Source organism: Lepidochelys olivacea, assembly GCF_965140295.1.
Source record: "Lepidochelys olivacea isolate rLepOli2 genome assembly, chromosome: 10".
Classification (NCBI taxonomy): domain Eukaryota; kingdom Metazoa; phylum Chordata; order Testudines; family Cheloniidae; genus Lepidochelys; species Lepidochelys olivacea.
In genome coordinates this window covers 49,061,612-49,083,783 of record NC_140420.1, presented here as the reverse complement: position 1 = coordinate 49,083,783, position 22,172 = coordinate 49,061,612, and the positions used below count along the sequence as shown (strand labels likewise).

Here is a 22,172-nt window from a genome sequence, read left to right as displayed (position 1 = left end):
AGGAGAGTTCTCTCAAGGAAGGGGGCTGGCTAGCAGATTGTTCAGGATTCGTCTGGCGGGCTGGTGCCTTGGGAGATAACCCCTGTCTTTCTGCAGCCAGATACACTCTGCAGTGATCTCACTTTTTGGACACATGCACACAGTCCATTGCACCTCTGCCGCACCCTCCGGACAGGAGTGAGGTGAGGTCCCTTGTTGAGGGTCACTTCTCCACCCTGGTTAGCAGGGGCCACTCTTGCAGCTGTAAAATTAACTGCTCTCTGACCCTGGCTCCCCCTCCCCTATCCATCCCTCATGGGATTAAAAGGGTGTAGATCAGAGGTTCTCAAACTTCATTGCACCACAACCCCCTTCTGACAATAAAAATTACTACATGACTCCAGGAGCAGGGACCAAAGCTTGAGCCCGCTCGAGTGCGGGTGGGGGGACCAAAACCGAAGCTCAGGGGCTTCAGACCCAGGCAGGGTGCCTATAACCTGAGCCCCGCCAACCAGGGCTGAAGCCCCCAGGCTTCAGCTTTGGCCCCGGTAAATCTAACACCAGCCCTGGAGACCCCATTAAAACAGGGTCGCGACCCACTTTGGGTCCTGACCCACAGTTTGAGAACCGCTGGTCTGGATGGACTGAGTTGCAGCCAGTTCCTACCAGCTCAGTGGACAAGGAGCTAATTCGGGTTCCGGCTCACATTCCCCCATGTGGTCCTCCTGCTGGGCAATAGATAGGGGCAGCTTCTTACATTGGGTCTACATGTGCCCCTCGCTTTGGCCAGCCTTTGCTCCTCAAACCCAGGCTCAAGGCTGGGACATTTGATCCCTCCAGACTTGACCAGCTCTGAAAGCGGAGCTGAGCTTTAACAGGTCATCACGCACAGGGGCTGAGAGGCAGCACGTTCCGCCTCGAGAAGGAGTTTGTGGTAATGAAAAGGAGGGATGTATATTAAAGCAGATGTAAATTGCTTATGGTGTCCTATCACGTTGTTGGATAACAAGACAACCAGTCAGCTTCATCACATTTTCAGCCTGTGCCAGGGTGGGAGTGTTGTCAGGTTTTTAATACTGTGCATTTGGGGCAAGTGGCACAGCTAGGAGTGAGTTATGGGTGGCTCCTCCCAAACAAGTGGCAATGAAATCTTGACAGCACATTCCAGCACATATTTTATTTATGCCACATTTCCAATCCTTTATCTCTGTCACGTTCCCTCTGATTCCCCCTGTCCTCCCCACTTTTGAAATCCATTAGTTAATGTGGAAACAATATTGTCACCAAAAGCAGAGGAGTTTAGTGACATCTGCCAAGAATTTCATGTCAATGTATAAGATGCTTTGGGAAGCACAGGAGTTTGCGTGTCAGTTTCCATGACCACTTAGGTGGCAAAAATGTTGACATGGTTACATTTCAGATTGCAGGAGGCTGGGATGGAGTGGGGGAGGAGGTTAGCGGATAAATAATTTGTGTTCTTTCTTCTCTTATTAAGCAATCCTGGATAGTCAACCAAACAGACAGAGTGGTCGAAGATTCCAGTAGCTAAAAGGGACCTTACTTAATGGGCAACTCTGGATCATGCCACTGTCATTGCTGCAGGAGGAAGAGAGCGCGATGTATTTGCATGCCCCCAACGAGGTATCTTTTGGTATTAAATACCAGTTCGTTCTCATCCACATGAGGCTGTCTGGATGGGACTCTCATGGGGTTCTCTAATGACAACAGTCTAAAAGCAAATGACATTTTGGGGTGAAGGAATTTCTCATTCCCATGACCTTACTATACCCTCTGACTCAGGCCCAACCTTAGATGTGTTTGTGCCTTAGGATATGAATTGTTTGGCCTCCCTTCCATGCATCAGCAAAGCAGACCCCACATCTATTTCCCGAGGCATCCTTGTCTCTCTTTGCCCCTGATCTCCACAGCTGTCTGTGGATGGGCTATGGAACTTGTCTTCTGGATGGCTGGTCTCCTCAGATGGCCCATGCTTCTGAGGGTGGGGCCCTCTGGGCCAGGCACAGGTGCTTCATGCAGTGGAACCCCCCCAGCATTACTGTGCTGTCTTGACATGGGGCACAATGAGTGGCTGCCCATCCAGCCTGTGCCTTGCCCGTCCCACCTTTGATGCGGGTGTTGGGTCATCCACCAACACTGGTTGCAGGGTGAGCAATGTTGGCTCTAATCCTCCCTCAGCAGACCACGAACCCAAACTTGGAGGATCATGGGAGTTAAACAGGCCAAGCCATTTTTCCATGGCTTCTTAGAGGACAAGACTGTTTTGTCTCTGCCTGCAGTGATCTTACTGGCCCTAATCCCATAAATGCCTTGTAGCAGAGTCACTGCAATAAAACAGTAAACTGAGCCTGAGCCAGCAGTCTCTCTCGCAGCTTTATCCCAGCTCTTTATCCAGTGAGTGCTGGCCTGCCATCAGAGCAGAGCAAGATCCTGAGGAGGAGATTAGCCTCCCCTACTAACTTCTCTGGCAGAGAAGGGAGGGTCACAGCGGCGGGGGGAGTGTAAAGGTCGGGCTGAAGGCCAGGCTTTGGTTAACACGATTTAGAAGCATTAGGCCTGCTGAAAACGTGTAGATAAGCCAGCAATTGACTTGGTGGTTATGATGTGACTTTCACGAAAGCTCGATGGCAAAGAGTTAAATAGGCACGTGGGTGCCCTGTTATCTGCACTCCTCAGGGAGCAAACAAGGCTAGCCAATTCCTTCCAAGTCTGAAGCCCCAGCATAAGCGGGTGTAATTTTGACTGGGACAGGACTGGCAGCCACTTAAGTCAGAGCTGAATGTGAGCCCTGGAAACAGAAAACTTCCAGCAGCAAGTGCTTGTGGGAAGCCTCAAGAGCTAGAGTCTAGGCGGGGGCAGGGTGCATTGGGGAAGAGGTGGCTGCATCTGGCAGTGCATTCAGAGACCGTGGCCTGGCGAGCCCAGCATCACTGCATTGTCCTGAGAGAGTGCTGGGGAACAGACTCACGTTCATGCAGTGTTTTGTTTTTTCCTTCCCGTAGCACAAATGTATCCTCTGGGCTGGGGGAAAGTCTTCTCTATAGCTGAAGGCATCCCCCTTGACATGCACAAGGCAAAGGCCAGATTAAATACCGCTTGATTTGTACGCATCACCTGGTATAACCAACCTTCAGGTGTGGTCAGACCACCTGATACATGGCTACATCTGCTCCTTACAGCATACCCCCACAGGGTGCTGCCAGACCCCCACCTCTCACCCCAATCTCCCCAGTCTCTGGGAACTCTGTCCTGCCACACACAGGCACGTGGTAACACTTTGTCAGTACCTTTGCTATCTCCAGTCCCTGGAGCTCCTCCCCATCACAGAAAACTACCATCAAAGACCTAGACTTAAGCTTTTTACCTTGTCTAAATTTAGCTTCCAGGAGCTCTCGCCTGCAATCCCCTATGTCATTGGTACAGCACGTACTGCGACCACAGGCTCTTTCTGAGATCTCTCTAAAAAACAATCCATAGTATATGGCTCATAAGATCTGACACCTTCACACCCACTAGGCAAATACCCTCACAGTTTTCACTGTCATCACATTCCCAGCCATCTACACAGTATTTCTAATGACAAAACTCCCTCCTACCACTACAACCTGTTCACTGAGCATGCCTGGCTCTCCTGCTCCTAGAAGGGAAGACTTTTAAGGAATCTGTCCTTCTTTCCATTCCTGCTTGGTCTCCTAACATAAGAACATGAGAATGGCCATACTGGGTCAGACCAATGGTCCATCTAGTCAACATCCTGTCTTCTGATAGTGGCCTGTGCCACATGCTTCAGAGGGAATGAACAGAACAGGGCAAATATCGAGAGATCTATTCCTTGTCGTCCAGTCCCAGCTTCTGGCAATCAGTGGTTTAGGGACACCCAGTGCATGAGATTGCGTCCCTCAACATCTTGGCTAATAGCCATTGATGGACCTATCCTCCATGAATTTATCTAATTCTTTTGTGAACCCATTTATATTTTTGGTCTTCACAACATCCCCTGGCAATGAGTTCCACAGGTTGACTGTGCATTGTGCAAAGAAGTAAGTCCTTAAGTTTGTTTTATACCTGCTGCCTTTTAATTTCATTGGGTGACCTCTGGTTCTTGTGTTATGTGAAGGGGTAAATAACACTTCCTTATTTACTTTCTCCACACCATTCATAATTTTATAGATCTCTATCTACTCTCCCCAAACCCCCAAGTTCTCTCTTTTCTAAAATGAATAGTCCCAGTCTTTTTAATCTCTCCTCATACGGAAGCTGTTCCATACCCCTCATCCTTTTTGTTGCCCTTCTCTGTATCTTTTCCAATTCTACTACATCTTTTTTGAGATGGGATAACCAGAACTACACGCAGTATTCAAGGTATGGGCAGATCCTGGATTTATATAGTGGCATTATGATATTTTCTGTTTTATTATCTATCCCTTCCCTGACGGTCCCTAACATTGTTAGCTTTTTTGACTGCCACTGCACACACTGAATGGATGTTTTCAGAGAACTATTCACAATGACTCTGAGATCTTTCTTGAGTGGTAACAGCTGATTTAGACACCATCATTTTGTATGTATAGTTGGGATTATATTTTCCAATGGGCATTACTTTGGACTTATTCACATTGAATTTCATTTGCCATTTTGTCACACAGTCACTCTGTTTAGGGAGATCCCTTTGCCACGCTTCACCATCAGCTGTGGACTTAATTATCTTGAGTAATTTTGTATCATCTGCAAATTTTGTCACCTCACTGTTCACCTCCTTTTCCAGATTATTTATGAATATATTGAACAGCACAGGCCCCATACAGATCCTTGGAGGACCCTGCTATTTACCTTTTTCCATTGTGAATAAAGGATTGAGGAAATGAGCTGAGAGGTGGGTCCCACCTCTGCTACATCCCTGTATGCTGTAGTTATTCAATCTCTCTCTGTCCTTGATCCACCCGTTCCGTAATCATTCCTTAGGCTCTCAAGGCATCTAGCTAGCTAGACCTGCTTGTACTGCAGACACAATGCATGTCTCACTTGGCAGGGAGCATGCCGAGAAATAAAACTGGGTAACCCCACCGCCATCCTGACTAAATTGCTTACTAGCCAGCTACCTCCACTGGCCCCTAAGTCTGTATTCGCTTAGGTCCCCTGCACCTCCCCATAGTGACACCATTTAATGTGTGTCCCTGCCTGTTCTAACCCCCAGCTGTGCTAGCCACTTCCCTCTGTTTGTCCCCGCCACGCTTGCTCAGATCCCTAGCACCCTCTGGCCCCATCTCCATTTTGATATAGACTCACATAATTGGCTAGGACCATCAGCTGATGTAACTGGCCTCACCTCATTGAAGTCAATGGAACAACAGCTAGTTACTGTGAGGATCTGGCCCTCTGCTCCTGTCCCACTCCATTGCTGGCCTCAGCTCAAGAAGGAGGTGACCCTGGTATACCCTGCCTGCTGGCTGGAGTTTGTGCCAGACAGAAGAACGACAAAATGTGGGGCTGAGAGCCCAGCATGTCTGTGCCTTGGGGAGTGACCATCTTCAAGCCTCTATGGCAGTAGGAACAAATCTAGGTGCTTTTGGACCTCATCCATGCTCTTTGTGCTGCCTCCTTCCATGGCCACTCCCATCCCTCCTTTAGTACCCCAGGTGCCAAACAGCTCTGCCCACTCCTAGCTTCCTCATTTTAAACGAGGCCCCCAGACTTTTGAACCCTGCCCACGGTTGGGGAAATTCCAGCTCCCCTCTGCTCAAGGATGGGAAACTCCCTGAAGCTGGCACCAGCAGCTTCTCCGGTTCCCCCAGGGCCATGTCTGAATCCCCTTGCTTAGCAAGAGCAGTCCCATCAATTTCAACGGGATTACTCCTGGAGTTAAGATGCTACTCAGTGGGTCAACTCCTCAGCTGGTGTAGATCACTGTCACTCCAGTGAAGTCAATGGAGCTACACCAATTTACACCAGGTGGGGATCTGGCCAAGAGTGAGTCAGGGTATCACAATCTGGCCCTCATTTCGGCTGGTCCAGATAGTTCCAGTTCATTGACAGACCAGCGTTGCACAACAGCACCTCTGGCACTCTGAAAGACAGCCTCTCCCCCCAGAGCACTGGCCTGGGATGTGGGAGACCCTGGTTCATGTCCCTGCTCCAAATATTTGACTCTATTGGGCCCAGATAAACTTGCCCTCCTACTCTCCCCACCAGCTGCCAGCCCTCTCTTCAGTAGCTGGCTGGTGTGCCGGGCAAGCTGCCTAACTCAGAGCCACATGACACCTGGCCTCTCTCTCCAGAAGCTCCCATTCACCAGTCACATTGTGACACAGCCTGAGGCACTCACCATGGATTCAGCTGAGGCTCACCCAGGTCACCTCCTTCACTCACAGTTGCCTTGGGGTTCCCTTTGTCCACTGAGCTGGGACCTCAAGGATTCTGCCTTAATCCTCCTCAGTCCATCTTCCTCTCCCCAACCCATTCCTGGACTTATCCCTGAAGTACTCGGGACACCACAGCCTCTGTCTCAATCTCAGGGGGTAGAACTGGACTCCTGTGATCAGGCCTGGACTTGGCAATCCTGCCTGTGAGAGGCATTATGGGGTTTGGCTCTCAGAAGAGCTTTCATTTCTAGTGAGGAAAGTACAGCGCTGCCCAGAGGTCTGGCTATTCCTTCCCAGTGCCGCACATGAAACTCTACATGGAAAGGAGGCGAAAATGAGGAAAAACTGGGGACCTACCGTGTTGACTGACCTTCACGGCCTTGCCATGCAACCTCAGGCAATCTCCCAGGTGGAGGAAGAAGATGATGGCTCTGGCCCAGAAGTTTCACGCTGGAATGATGGGACTGGCCTGGCCAACCTAGGGTGTCATGAAATCCTATTCACAGTGCTGCAGCATCTGGGGTGACTCATCCAATTCTGGACATGCTCTCCTGCAAAACAGGACAATGCCAAAAGAGTGAACAGGAGCTGAAGGGAGAACTAAAGTCACGCAAAAGAAGAGGAAGAGAATTAAAAAGAGGAAATGGTGGTTCCGCTGGAAAGTCAATCCAGTTATACTCCTTGGTTCAAAGCCCAGATACTGACCAGAAGTAGAGAAATCTGGGGTTTAAATCTATTCAAACACATGGGGGAAAACATTAGTTAGAAAACGATGCAGAAATGGGCCCTAAAATCCACCTGCAATCCATTTCCCTTGTGGAGCTGTAGAGAGCTTGTTTTTCCAGTGCATTTCAGCTAATCTGCTTGACCTCTAGCAGTTCCCCACTGACACTGGGATAAACCTGGGAGTCCCCTAATGGCTTGGCTCTGGTATGAAATCCACACCTCTGGAGTTGCAGGAGCAAGTCTAAAAGGCAGGACTTAATAAACACCTCTCTCTTGGCTGTGCTTGCAACATCACACTCAGCAGGGTGCTAAAACAGGAGCTGTGGCATCTGGGGTCGCATAGGGCCCTGCAGCTCCTGCCGGGAACACCTTCATTTCAATAATTAAAAACAATTGTGTGCTGCTTCATTGACTCTTGCCATCCAAGTCTTCACCTTAAATACATGCCCTGTGGCCACGGGGAACCATTGCCACTGGCTGTTTCAAATCTAGCCTGGTCCAGTCTGCGACTGATCTTTTTATGGTGGGAAGCATGGAGCCTAGCCCTGTTTGTGTCTCACCCAGTGACCAGCCCCAACCCCTGCATGCAGGGGAATGCTCTCTCCTAGCATCCCAAGCAGATGACCCCAAAGGGGATGAGGACATGACTCATCTCTGTGCAGAGAGGGGAGTGCACGGCACCACACAGAGGGATCATGCAGCTTGCACATCCACCCTAGGCTCCGTGGTTGGAATTGGTCCGATCCCTCTTAGAGTTCCAAGTGGGGCAAGGCACCTCTACTCCACATCACCACCACCCAGAACTGCTTCTTAATGGTACAGTCAAGCCCAGGGTTGACAACAGGGTGAACAGAATCCCATGGGCCGTGGTACCAAAGACCACTGAGACATCTAGCTGAATAGGCAATCATGACTGGACTGTGCCATCCTCTGTGAAAGCCCTGCATCCAAGGACCATGGGAGGGTTTCCCTGGATGGCTGTAGTGGTTGGAAATATGGGTCCAATGGCTGCAAGCCAAAGCAGACATGCAGACAGCGTCAAGGTCTTTACAAGTTCTTCTTTACTTTCCCAACAAAAGGCTCCCCGGCTATTGCCCTCCCCTGCTTAGAGGATATTTAAGCACATGTTTATATGCAGCACAAGTAGAATAGGCTTCCTACATGTCAAAGATGTGATCAGAGTGATCTATTAGGCTGGGGAAGAGCCTCTCATGGGAAGAAGCGGAAGCCCCACTGCTTGCATCTTTTATAACTCCATTGGACAAAGTTTGACAGGTTACGGTAGGGAATAGTCTTGAAGGGAACGGACAAGATGATCCGATATCAGGAGGCTGTTTCCATCTTCAGTGTTTCTAGCGTGTATTTAAATGAAGTATCAGAAGGAAGGGCAGTGGGGGGGAAGCTCCCATTGGAAAGTACATTTACATAGTAGAAACGAACCCGGGTGACTCCTGTGCTCCAAGCACCCATAGGCAACCGCATGGTGCAGTAGCTGCAGAGTTAGAAGACCTGGTTCTGATCCTATCTCTGGGGATTACCAGTTGCTCTTTCACCTTAGGTAAAACATATCACTGCTGTGCCTTGGTGCAAACTTGGGGTAATGAGACTCACCCACTTCTGTGAGGCACTTCTAGACCTGGACTGAAAGGGCAACATCTAACTACAGTGACAGGAGGCCTCTGGGAGCAAGGTACGTTCGTGAGCGGGTGACAGTATGTTTGGGAGGGAGGATGTAATAAAATAATAATCAGCGCTAATGTGTCTCTTTCCCTCTTCAAAGTACTATCCGCACATTAACTGAGTAACCCTCCCGACAACCCTGTGAGTGGCTAAGGGTTATAATCTCCTCTGCATATGAAGCGAAACTGAAGCAGAGAGGAGGTTACGTGATTTGCACAAGGTCACAGAGGGAACCGGTGTTAGAGCCAGGACTAGCATTCGTGAGTACCTGGCGCTCAGCCACCTGCTCAGTCTATTAGATAACTCCTCTCTCTCTGCAGTGACGGTTTTACTATCGTCTCACCCTCTTCTCAAGGTGCACTGCTCCATCTGGTCTATAGTCAGGGCTTGTTTGCCAATGGTGATGATGAACATCTACATACCAAGTACTGCACATGTGCTACAAATAGCAAAGGGCTCTTGCCAATAGGTGGCACTCTTCAGTACTGAACCAGCACCCCGGCATGGAAACAGGATTCGTCACAGAGAGCTGCGTGAACCTTTCCTGGAGTAACCCCTGAACCACGCGAAACTCACCTGGCTTCATGTGCCATCAAAAACCTGACCCTGAGCCCAAGGAGACAGTGTGGTCTAGTGGATAGGGTCATTGGCATGAGACTACTCTGGAGATCTGGGTTTCATTCCTGGCTCTGCCACTGCCCTGCTGTGGGACCATGGACAAGTCACTTGGTCTCCACACTGCCTGGAATGATGGGTTAGTGGAATATATGGGCTAAAGATGTTAACATTAGATAGTCGCTGTCCAACAGTAAACATTGCTAACAAGGTTCAGGGTTTGGTCTACAGAGACCTCAGCCTGCTTAGTGCCATGGCAAACACACTGTTAAAAATCCTTTTAACCTTTTATTAAAGATATAGAAAAGAAGGAAAAAACAGTCAAAGCACTTGAAATACAAAGGATTATGTGAGGCTTTCATTTTAACAGGACCCTTTGTTCCCTTTCCCTTTAGCTGGAGAGAATCTTTAGAGGAAAAAACCCTCAACTGAAGATCTCTTGGGTGGTACCAAAGATGGTAATGACTGTCCTTTGGGGAAAAGAGACAAAGTTAGTTCAGACGGGCTGCAGCTGTTGTTGTTAAAGTCTGATCCCATTTCATCCCAGGCGGTGTGTGGGATTCAGCTGAAGCCAGTAGAGGTGGTGATGTTATCTGGGTCCCTCTCTTTGGCCTGGTCAGGTCAAGACTTCTTTCAGGATCAGGAGATTGTGGGGATGGCAGCCATGATGGTGAAGCTTGCTCCGGTTGCCAATTTTCCCCCCGAAGTCCCTTTCTTTAAGGACCCACAAAGGGAGTGGTGATGGAATAGCCCAGCCGCTCATTATTTTGTCCGCCAACTAGGCCTAGTTTCCAACACCCCAATTTTGGTTCACTGATCTGGTTCAACACTTCTCTTGTTTACTAAGCATGAACTTAACACAGTCCTTGAGTTATATCAGGAGGCCTTTTTGTTTGGACTAATTCAGTCTTCCTTTCGTACCTTTTCCCACCAACATTTGTTCTTATAGGTTATTGTGACAACTTATGAACTTACACTTGTTTATTACAGTTGAACTCACAATTAGGGCAAACTTTTAGGCCCACTTATCACAACAGGCCCTGGTGGGCCTCTAGGTGTTACTGCAATACACACAACAATAAGCGTGTTGAGAGGTTTGCACAAATCTGGAACCAGTGTTGAGCAAACGGGGCAACTTATGGTTCAAAATGATAGAAACTAGCAGCTTTGCATGGTTTCAGCATTAACCTAGGTGAAGCTTGGCAGCTGACGGTGTTCTCTGAATTTGGGGTTTGTTTAAACCTCAGATTCGAAGGATAACTTGGGGGATGAATGAAAAGCCTTCCATTCTACTTAGTTCTAAGTCCTGTCCCAGATTGTCATGCAGTGTTGTGACTGTGTACTCCCACCTTCCACTTGAGAGGTACCGATAACGCCATTTCCAGGGGGGGAGCTGCCATTCCTATACACAAACAACACTGGGATCCTTTGGGATGTAAAGTGCTATGGGAATGCAAGATGTTATTGTTAGACATCTGTTAACGGGGTGAGCACGGTGGAAGTTCTATTCATGGGTCAAAAGCTTTCAGACAATTTAGGCACAGCAGCAGGTCACTTTGCTAGTTAGGTGGAACATGGGTGGTATAGTTAGAGATGAGCAAACCAATTCATTGAAAATTGGGTGTTCTTTCTATGAAAATAGAAACTGAGACCTGAACCTTTGACCCGGAACTTTTATGAAGCCCAGAAAATGTGTGCATAGTTTCTTGTACGTTTCATTTTCACTCAGCTCCCCGCTCCCTGATTCCATCCAGTTGCAGAAATACTACACAAACTGTAATACTTCTACCCCAGCCAGAAACCAGGAAGTACCAGAAATGGTGTGACAAATCCTGTTCTTGTTAGATCCCCAGTCTGATTTCATGACCAAAGAGTATTAGATAAAACTAAGGATAAACATCCCAACTGAATATAGCTACTGTACAGGTAACATAGAGATAGATTCATGTGTGTGGAGAGGAGTACACGATTTGAGAAAACTCTCCTTGACATTGGGTCCTGCAAAGATGCAGTATTTGTTTAGGATGTTGGTGAACACAACACTTCCATAGGGGCACGAGAGACACTGGCTGTCTGCAGTGGGGAGTCTATCAAATTAAACCACATACAGTCAGAGGCAGGCCTTGAGCCAAACTCAAACCTCCCCTGAAGTTCTGAGGTGTTGGGATCAGACGTTACGCCTATCTTTTCCTCAAGCATTGTGCTGGCATCCATCGGAGTGAAGAAGGAGACAGAAAATCTAAGCAGTAAGGAAATAAAAAGCACCAGTGTGGCAAAGCAAACTGGCTGCCCATCCCGGAAGACATACCATAGGTTCAAATATGGCTCAGATCACAAATGGAAGAGCTTGGAGATCTCAGTATCATCCTAATGGACATCATATATTAAAAAGAAAATGCTGACTATTATTTGTATTATGGTAGCCCCAACTGAAATAGGGGCTCTAGTGTCTAAAGCACACTACAATGAGACACAGTCGCTGCTCCCAAAACCTTACAATGTAATCAGACAATGGGTGGGAGGGGAAACTGAAGCACAGAGCTGTCTTGTCTAGGATCACACAGCTAGTCAGTAGCAGAGCTGGGAATAGAACCCAGGTCCCCATCCACTGGACCGTGCGGGGTCAGCCAAAGGGCAGTATAGTGGGGATGCTAAAAGTCAGGACAGAAGTGTACTAGCAAGACCGGGCAGAAGTTCATGCTAGTCATGGGAGTTGCGGGTAGAGGTCAGGAGGGGCTTTGGCAGAATGGACAGTAACACAGTACAAACCAGCTTTGTTGTGTTTGGCATTGTTTGCTTTTTACACACACTTTATCCCAAAATGTTTGAGCGAGTTACAATTGCAGGGATAAATCCAGGAGCAACAGCAGAAGAGCCCCGATCAGTAGCTTATACACTGTACTATAGCAATAGGCACCTCCGTACAATGTAAGACAGAAGCATGAGATGTAGGAGAACTATGCAGGCCTGGGAAAAGAGACCTATGTGTAAGGACTCAGGGCTGAAAGAACAGGATTGCTGGACATCAGCTGAGCTGTGAGAGGTCATTATAGGTATACGGAACAGTGGGAAGGCCATGAGTGGGGTGCATTGGCAGAGCTGTATGGGGAGCTCAGGACTGGTACTCCAGGAGTGGGTGAGCTGCTTAGCAGAGCGGCAGGAGGGCTCAGGACTGGAATCACAGGGGTGCTGCAGGGCATACTGGAAGAGCTGCATCAAGTCCCATGGCTGCCTAGGGGCCTAGCAGCGGAGTGGGAGACTCCTGACACCTGCCAGTGCCATAGCTGGCTCTAGCCAGGGTGATTGGTCCCTCATGTTTGTGAGCAGATTTAATGTGCAGGATTTACCGGATCTGAAAAAACGCCCTGGGGACTAACAGGGCTTTCTTGTGGCTGGCAGCTGAACGGAATAAATCTATCCACAGGGCATAAATTGTTTAAGCAAAAATCCCTCTCACTTGAATATTTTGGAAGAAAAACAGTAAAAAACCCTCCTCTTTCCTCCCTTCAAGGTCAAAGCTGTTATTCTCGTCCACGGAGGAGAAAAAGAGCTTTTACAGGCAAGTTTAGCCAAAGGAAACTAAACATTTGGGAACTGGAGTACATTACTGCCTTGACTGATCTGTCTACTTATATTAGGCTAAATATCTCTGTTTAATGGGGAATTATCATTTTAAAAGGCAAATTATACAAGGATCCCAGCACCGTGGTAGATAGGAAATGTTCGCAATGTGAGGAATAGCACATTGCTCCTGTGACAGGCTAGGGGGTAAGGAAATGAAGCATGTCCAGATTAGCTGTGATCGCAGCATAGCACCCACTAATGCCATGCAGGGCTGCCTGGAGAAAGATGGAGCAGGCTAGGTTAGGCAGGACAGCACACTCAGCGTCACTTATCCTCACTCTAGGTCACAGTGGTGGAGCCAGCATGCTAGGTCGGGCAGGACAGCATGCTTACTCTGGGCTGTAGGGTGGGTGGAACCAGCTGGGCCAGGTTACAAAGGAAAAGGCTCCCCGCATCCCCAGGCCTCATTTGGGGCTGGAGAGAGATGGAGCATGCTCATTTCTCCTAGGTTTCCAGTTGGAGTCTTGGACCATCTTTAGGTTATGAAGGACCCCATCCTCAGCACTACCTGGGCTTGTGCTGTGCTGTAGGGAGATAGAGATAGAACCTGCTCATAAGGGGAACGTACGGACTAATCACTAGGGGTGCTTTGCTCTTGGAGATCTGTCCCACACAACCTGGAGAGGCTTCGTCCACATGCATCTAGCACAGGGGCGGGCAAACTTTTTGGCCTGAGGGCTGCATCCGGTTTCTGAAATTGTATGGAGGGCTGGTTGGCATGGCCCATCTCCCGCCCCCTATCCGACCCTCCCCCCGCGTCTCGCCCCCTGATGGCCCCCCAGTGACCCCTGCCCCATCCACCCCACCCCGCTCTCTGTCCCCTGACCGCCCCCGGGACCCTTGCCCCATCCAACCATCCCTTCTCCCTGACTGCCCCCGGATCTACCACTCCTAACTGCCCCCCGCCACCCCATCCAACCTCTCCTCTCCTTCTGGACTGCCCCCCTGGAACTCCTGCTCCCATTCAACCCCCCTGTTCCCCGCCGTCTGACCACCCCGACCCCTATCCACACCCCCAGCCCCTGACCACCCCCGGAACTCCCCTGTCCTCTATCCAACACCCCCTGCTCCCTGTCCCCTTACTGCACTGCCTGAAGCACCGGTGGTGGGCAGCATGGCTGTACCAGGACAGGCAGCCGCACCATGCAGCACAGAGCACAGGGTTAGGCCGTGGCTCTGCAGCTGTGCTTCCCCAGGATCTTGCAGCCCAGAGCATTGCACCGATGGTGCAGTGAGCTGAGGCTGCAGGGGAAGGGGGAACAGTGGGGGAGGGGCCAGGGGCTAGCCTCCCAGGTCAGGAGTTCAGGGGCCGGGCAAGACGGTCCCGTGGGCTGGATGTGGCCCGCAGGCCATAGTTTGCCCACCTCTATAGCACAACATAAAGAATTGACATGCTACTACAGTCATTAGTCAGTCATAAACGGTGCAGGTGGATAGTACCAGGCCAGAGACGGTGCTCAATGGAGAACCTGTTTGACTTTAAACCTTGATCCAGATCCAAGTAAGATGCTTCCCTTAATTTATTTTGCCTTTAGAGAAATCCATCACAGCTTTACAGACCATCAGGAGAGGGCCAGCCTCAGTCACAGTGAGGTCCAATACAATACAGACATGAGAGCATTACGGTAGAGACAGACCTGGCAGCTCCCGCTCCACCCTAGCATGGGAATCATACAGAGAAAGCCCCCCCTCTCTCCAGCACCACTACCTGAGAATGCTTTTCCTTGTTTAAACTTCAGTGACTTACAGCAATGTTCAGAAGAATTTCTATACAGTAACAGCAGACAGAGTCCAAACGCACCCCTGACAATTGCACTGTCACCACAAAAATACCCCTATGCTAAGGACTAGCTGGCAACTAGCTCTGAGCACTGGAAAAAAGGCACAAGCAGCCTCCTGCTCACTTTAGCATGAGTCCCAAAGGAGGAGGCCTGGGGCCATGTGTCCAGCCCCTCCCACAGAGCTGAGCATAAGCTGTACCGTCACAGGGTGCTGTAGACACTGCTCTGTTGCACACTCCCATGAGGGGTGATGCCTTTAGTCACCCTTGGTGTGGAGCTGGGTCTAGCTGGTCGCTGAATGTGGGATCAGGAAGGAATTTCCCCCCAGGCTGGACTGGCCTTGGAGGGTGGGTGTGGGGGGGGAGGGGAGGGAGGAATTCGCCTTCCTCTGCAGCATGGTGTGTGGGTCACTTGGTGGAATTATCTGGGTATATCTCACTTGAACAATTTTCTGCCATTGCAGGGGCCTTGGTGCATCTTGCTCCCTCCTGCTCTTTGCCTGTGGCATATAACAGATTAGTCTCCTGTGGGCTGTAATACCTTGGTCTAATTTCAGCTGTTGGTTTGGCGGGTGCTGGCTGGGTTCCTGGCCTGGGAGACAGGCCGTCAGACCCAATGAGCCGGTGGGCCTTCTGGCTTTAAATTCTACATTCTATTACCTTATTAGGCAGTGGTTTACATGCCACCATCCCACTCTGAGCCTTAACACCATGGATGTGCTTCACGCCCACAACTACGGCACCTCCAGCCAGCTTCTGACCCTCGGTTTTGTTCGCTCATGTAGAATTACTCTCTTTTTATTCCTTTGTAAGCAGTGTCAGGATGAGCTCCTCCCTGACATCTGGTGGTGCGGTGTGGCAAGTTGTGGAAAAGAACTTCAGGGGCCGATCTCATTTGCATAGGCACATCCACCCCGCCTAGAATGAGGCCATAGCTGCCCAAACAGTCACTTTGGCTGCTGTGGGATCCCCAGTGTCTCTGTTATTGTGGCAGGAAGAATAAATTGTTATTACCCTGATTATGCGAACTGTGCTTGGAACTGTACTTGGCCTTTTGTTATGATGGAGGGACTCACCATCAACTAAGTAGCACTCGCTAGGCAAGGGTCATGGGTTCCAAAACTCTGTGAATTGAGAGAGGGTGGGGACCAAGTATTAATACTTGGTGGCATGGGCCCCTTGGTGAGGGCCTTACATGCTAATTGCACTTCCTCCTCTCTCCACTGTGGAATATCAGAGCGAATTCATTAGAAGTCTAGCTATAGGCTGCTGAGCTCACTTTGGGCTAATGGTGCACCAGCACTGAGGCTCCCCTACTACAAGCTGAATTCACCAAAGAGCTGAACTGACTAAGAGCTGAAATCACTGAGTGTTGTGTTAAGTAGTGGGGGAGCCTGAAGATATATGGTGGAACAGTTTGCGGGACGGCTGGAGTGCCTGGTGGACAGGCTGGGGGAGCAGTTCATAGGACGGCGGGAGCTGCTGGTGGGATGCGGAGCAGTTCGCAGATCAGCTGGTGGAGCAGTTCGTGGGATGGCGGGAGCTGCGTGTGGGCAGCAGAGCAGAGCGGAGCTGAGCGAAGCAATTTGTGGGGCGGCTGGAAGAGTGGAGTGAAGGCCTATGGAGCTGTGGGGCGGTCAGCTTCAGATCATGTAAGGTGCCTCTTACCTCCACCCCCATCTCCACCCAGGTTGGGAGGTAAAGCTCTGTAGATAAACTTTTGAACTCTGGGGCTGCCCTGACCAGGGACAGAGACTTTTGGGTCATTGGACTTTTGGGACTTTGGGTGATTTGGGGTTGCTGGACTCAAGAACCAAAGGGAAAGGACATGCCCCAATTTGCTTGGGGTGGGTTTTTTGCTCATGGGTTGTGTTATGAATCCTGTTGGTGGTGTTTCCCCAACATAATGCCACATTGTTTCTCTCTGTTATTAAAAGGCTTTTTGCTACACTCAGACTAGGTGCTTGCGAGAGGGGAAGTATTGCCTCTTGGAGGCGCCCAGCGGGGTGGTATATATTTGTCCCAGGTCACTGGGTGGGGGCTCGAGCCGGTTTGCATTGTGTTATTGGAATGGATCCCCTAGATATTGAACCTGGCCCTTGTTGCTGCCAACTCTGACGGGCAGAAGGGTTACTCCTTCTTAGCAGAAATCAGTCACCCCAGGGGATGCCATGCACTGTCGCTGGGCATAGAGGGGGCAACACTGCACAGGGGCAACATTGGGCCAGGAGAAAGGCTGGTCTCTTGGCAGAGCTGGTGACCAAGTGCTTGCTGTCAGGCATGACTCAGCCATGACTTGGTAAGGATGACTTGCGCAGGGGTTAATGCACTGTCTGTCATCCTCACTTCGGAGCTGTGTGTGTGGGCCTGCACTTGGGAACGGGCCTTGGGAACACACACTGTCCCAGCACTGCGGTTCTCTGTGCCCACCTCTAATGCATTCTCCCACTCTCGCTCTCAGCACTCAGCAAACAGGCAGCCCCGTGGAGGAACCAACAAGATGCCTGCCGCAGAACAGAGCGGAGCAAAAGACAGCAGCAAGGAGCAGGCAGCAGCTAGCATTGAGCAGGACGCAATCAGAGGCAGAGGAAGCCAGAGAAGAGAAGCAGATGGAGGGCGTGGCTGGCTGTGAAACCACAGAGAAGAGCATCTCCATTATGGGACAGCTTGATTAATTGTAGGGCTGCTGCAGCTGCTCTGGGACACTTGTGAGCCACACTCTACTGAGACAGCTGAAGAGAGGGCTAATTAGTGCTGATTGTGATGTTGGCAGCTGCCTTCTAGGAACTGGACTGAGAGCACCGGCTCCCCATTCACATCTGGGAGAAACCCCAATACAGCATGATGCAGGAGCAGGGCAGGAGTTGGGGTGAAGCCAGGGGGCAACAAGAGACACTGAAGGGGTTAAAATGAGATGTTAAGAGCCTAAGACAAGCACCCAGGTTCTCATTGTTTAGTGAGACTTATAGGCCATGTGAGTGACATAAGAGTGGGAGGCCAAGACTCCTTTGTGTCGAAGCAGAGCCTCTGACAGGGCTGTTGCTTTAGTGCACTGCAGGCACTAAATTACCTGGACGTTTATGAGCAACGGTGCAAAGAAGCAGCTGCTGGAGACAGACACATTCAGCAGCTTCAGCTCAGGGTGAAAGGTTCCATGGATTCCCTGAGAGGAGCAGGGGATGGATGGCAGAGCAAGCAGCTGACGAGGAGGGGAGCGGGAGACACAAGGAGCTCTCTAAGCATGGGGCAAGCAAGAGAAAATCAGGGCCCAGCTCAGCACCCGGAGAGGTCTCGGAGACTTGGCCCAGAACTCCAAGGGGGTGAGTTCCCCTGCAGTACTCTGAGGCTGGGTTCACACTAGCTCTTTTGTAGCCATAGCATGATCACCCAGGCCGCTCCACCCCTCGCAATGCTGGGGGAGCACTTGTTTAAAGCAGACACAAGAGATTTTCTCTCTGCAACCACTGTCCCCTAAGTCAGAATCCAGTCTCGTCCCAGTGCTCTCCTTCCCCTCTTTTTCCTTTACTTTCCCCATCTCTTTCGTTCTTCCTTTCCTCTCCCTCACCCCACTCTGCAGTGGTTCCTAATGATTATTATTTGTTTTTCATTTCTCTTGGAACTTTACAACGATCCTCAGAAAGAGGCGTATGTAACCGGAATTCACTCCAGGAGGCAGAGCATGGCAGATCCTGAGATCCAGGCTGACAAGCCGAGCGTCAGGCAGGAAGAAGTTTCTCTAGGCTGCTCACTCCTTGGCAACCACGTAAGAGAAGAACTTGCCATCCAGTGGCTAGGGCACTGAACTGGCAGCCAGGAGCCCTGGCCTCTATTCCTGGCCTGTTGTGTGAGACATTGAGCACATCACTTCACTGCTCAGTGACTCGGTTTCCTCTCCCACCCCTTGTCTATTTACATTGGAACCTCTCTGAGTCAGGAACCCTCCCTGACTGGACACCACTGAGCACAATGGGGCCTCTTGGTGTTACTGTCATTGAAATAATCACGTTTGTGCTACTCCAGTGGAAGGCTGGTGTAAGTGAGAGCAGAACCAGGCCCCAGGGGCATATTGTAATTGCCCGTAAGTTCCCGTTTGTTTCCCCACACCCTTGCCATTGGTTGGGGTCCTCTCCCCTCGTAGCACTCATTCCCCAGAAGCCAGTCGCTGAGCCGAAAGGACAGTGGGAAGAAGATATGGAGAGGGAGAGAGCGAGTGAGCTTGAACAGGTTATCTTGGCCCCAACACAAAACAGGAGCAGCGAGGGAAAGCCACACTGAAATGGGATATCAAGGTCACAGTGAGCCGTGCCAACCTACGCACACATTAGCTCTCGTCAATAATTCAGCAGGCAGGGGTCGCCGAGCAGAGGTTTGGAGGAGGTCTCCGCTGAGGGAGGGCGGCTTCATTCAGAGGAGGCAAGTGGCTGGGGGCCAGTTTGAATCCAGCCTGCCTTTCTCCCATTGTACCACAGGAATGAAGAGGCATTAGTGTCGAGGCTCCAGCCTGGCAAGGCTTCCTCCAAACCCTCAGCCCAGGAACGCTGGATGGGGGAAGGAACGTTTCTGGCAAAGGATGGAATGATGGACTATCGACCCCAAGCAGACTTTTCTGAGCAGTTAAGAGGATGAGCTGGAAGCTAGCAGGGTTGAAAGGGGAACCGTTTCCATCTCCAAATACTCTACGTAGTGATCACTCTCCTGGTTCCACATGACACAGAGAGGGAACTGAGGACCATTTGTGGAGGAAGGGAACCTCACACCTGCTGCATCCTACCCCCCTCCTGAGCTATGCTGGCTGCACCTCGTCTCTCAGTAGGGACTGGAGCTCGGTGCTTCTCAGCTTTTTCCATACTGTAACACCGTGTTACAATGGCAGAATAATTTTGGGATCCCTTCCCATCTAGCCACAAAGAGAGGTGGTTGCCATCCTCTGAATCCTATTTGCATCCCCTGGGTTCAGAACCCTTGGTGTAGCCAAATCTTTATCTCTTGCAGCCTTGCATAGCTTTTATTCTAGTCCCTGCTCCACCTTTCTCATCTGGCAGCCCATTCGAACTGGAACATGAGCCTCAGCAGCACCAAGGCCCTTCATCCCCACCCAACTTCAGAGACAATAGCTGTCTCCCAAGTCAGACCCACACAGCAAAAAAATGCCTCCTCTGCTGGGTCCCCTAGCAATGGCTAGGAAAAATGGTGTGTTGCTAACATGTGTGGGATAGCCAGTTAAGAGCTGGGAAATGAGGAATACTGAAGAGATTTCATGGTATTTATAGTCATTGGGTAGGATTCTCCATTTTGCCTGGCACCCTGTACACTTATCCACCGCCCTCCTTGTGCCTCAGTTTCCCCATATGTAAAATGGGGATAAAGATATTGACCTCCTTCGTAAAGTGCTTTGAGATCTACTGATGAGACAAACACTGTATGAGCTAGGTATTATTATTAAAGAACGTGCAAAGTGGGCACAAGTCGGACGGGACCCTTTTGTGTTGGTATGAATGACAACAGTCAGTGTAGGGCAATGTGGAATCCGATCCATCCTCTGGTTTATGTACATAAATGGCATCACAGATGGGATGGTATTCATCTGTGTAAATCAATTTAGCCAAGTTAACTTTACAAAAGATGACCGTCGCTGCTTTTTCCTGGTAGGAATCTAGATTCACTGTGTGTAAGTATGTTTCCTGCTGTGCTAAATATTTGTTTAGAAGATACATTTGTTAGTTGGAACTTAGAGGTATTTCAAATCTAAATAATTGAGATCAGGCTTGTGTGACTTCTGTGTTTTTCAGTATTCAAATGGATTGTTTCTAACTTCTACAACCTATTCAGCTAGGAAGCAGAGCACACTGGCAGGAAGTGTGCCAGCTTGCATATTTCGTAGGCTGCTGCAGAAGCAATGCCTGACCAATTGCTCTGAATGTCTCATGTTTGCACCAATGAACCCTGTAGTAATTGAACTGCTGCTGCTTTGCAACTTTGGGAAGATTAATTTAGAAGCACGTGACCTGATTGTCAGCCCTTGCAGCTCCCACTGACTTCGTGTGAATGTCTTTGGAAAATATATGCAGTTATTGGGTTCAGTGAAGGAATCACTGGGTGAAATTCTATGGCCTGTGTTGTGCAGGAGGTCAGACTAAATTATCATAGTGGTCTCATCTGACCTTAAAATCTATATGTCTGTGAACCGTAGAGGTTCTGCAAGGTTAGCCCCTCAGTGTGTGGGGCAGCCCATAGCTGAGGATCCTGCTTTGTCACTCCTAGTCTGGCTGTGTGACTGAGCTTCTGATGATCATTGTAGCTGGGTGTGATTCTGATGAGTCATGTGACACCTTAAGTCAAGGTCTTAAAATTGTTATAAGAACAGAATTGGTTCGTCACGATCAAGTGAAACTTCCCATCACTTTGCAACCCACTGTCCATTCTCCCAGACAGCTGGCTGCCATGTCAGTGTTGCACACCATCCATTTCAAGTTTACTGATCAAACTGAAGGTTTATAAGACTAGCTTGAGAAGTCAGGGAAGAGCTATTACCCAATTGCAGATGGCTGGACACAGCCCAAACTTTAGGTGAATGATTAAAATGATCGGCACTTTTTTGGAAATGGAATTGATGTTCTGTACCTGCCGTTCATTTTCCATAAACCTACTAATGACATGATTGCAAAACAGGACACATCAGCAAACCCATTCTACTCTACATAAGTTCATGTAAAATCTATGTAAACTGGTCTTTCATTACGTATCCAAGCCTGAGCTCTTCTGCAGCAAGCCATTGTTTCAATGGCTCGTTTTTCCCCAAAGGCTGCATGAAAGAGGCACTTTTCAAATCCACTCACCAAGGACATAATGCTACTATATTCCGTGATGCTGACTGAGTTCTTATTAAAGGTATAGGCAAGAAAATCACATGAACCATGCATCCATGGTTAGATGCTAAGAAATCAGGTTCGTGGGTTTTTGTTTTTTTTTGTCTATCGGTCACATGAGTAGCACATTCTGGATGGGAACAGAAATCCAGTTTAGATTCTTGTTTTAGGAGTTGTATCCAAGTCTCTTTCTAGGTGCACAGAGAATCTGCTCCTAGAGACTGCAGGACCTGCTAGCCATGCCACGTGGGGTTTTATTTAGTCCATTTCTAGTGGGCACCAGAATTCTGGTTCTTCTCTTTCTTTCAAGTAAATGATCAGTCTTAGGGCGGCAGCCTTGTCTAAGGGATAGAGCACTGCACTCAGAGTCAGGAGACCTTGATTCCGTTCCTGGTTCGGCCACTGACCTGCTGTGTTACCTTGAGCAAGTAACATTTAATATGTGCTTCTGTTTCCTCTTCCACCCTCTGTCTACCATGTACAACTGTAAGCTCTTTGGGGCAGGGACTGTCTCTTACTATGTGC

At 49.5% G+C, this 22,172-nt stretch overlaps 1 protein-coding gene across 4 annotated transcripts in view; it reads right to left on the bottom strand.

Annotated features, from left to right (window-relative positions):
• Positions 1-22,172, bottom strand: part of LINGO1 (leucine rich repeat and Ig domain containing 1) — a 471,260-nt gene that overhangs the window by 181,045 nt on the left and 268,043 nt on the right. For 3 of the 4 annotated variants that reach the window (XR_014713453.1, XM_084642161.1, XM_084642162.1), the window contains one exon: positions 6,714-6,907. The gene's annotated coding sequence lies outside the window, so the exon portion shown is untranslated. The remainder of the gene's footprint in view (positions 1-6,713; positions 6,908-22,172) is intronic. The other variant, XM_084642163.1, reaches the window with a different exon arrangement.